The following is a 503-nucleotide window of genomic DNA, read 5'->3' as shown; positions in this document are numbered from 1 at the left end:
TCATTAGATAAATTAGTCTTTTTATTATTTTAAAATATGATTATTTTTTATAATAATATTTTTTGAGATTTAATGATTTTTATGATAAATTTATTTCGAGACTACTTATTTTTTAACATATATATTAAAAATCTAATTAAAAACGATAAAAATATCAAACTATCTAATAGAAGGATAATTTTTGAGAATTTCTAGAAATTAAAAATTGTCAGAGATCAAAATATTCAAATTTGTTGGAAACCAATTTGATTGTTTATGTTTTTGTATTATTATACTAACCAAGCACGAGAATATATATACTATTATTCCCAGCTGAATTTTCCTGAGAATTCTACTCCTGCATACCGGACGCACTCATAGTAATAGGTAGTCATTTTTTTTAAATATAATCGAAATTATTTTTAAAAAATTCATTGTTGGTTAGAGGACGATAATATTCATCTATCTTTTAATTAACAATAAAAGTATCTTGAGAATAAATATTCTAAGAGAATTCTGTTTTT

The sequence above is a fragment of the Arachis ipaensis genome, chromosome B03 (assembly GCF_000816755.2).
Source record: "Arachis ipaensis cultivar K30076 chromosome B03, Araip1.1, whole genome shotgun sequence".
NCBI classification, from domain to species: domain Eukaryota; kingdom Viridiplantae; phylum Streptophyta; class Magnoliopsida; order Fabales; family Fabaceae; genus Arachis; species Arachis ipaensis.
This window is presented reverse-complemented; position numbering follows the sequence as displayed.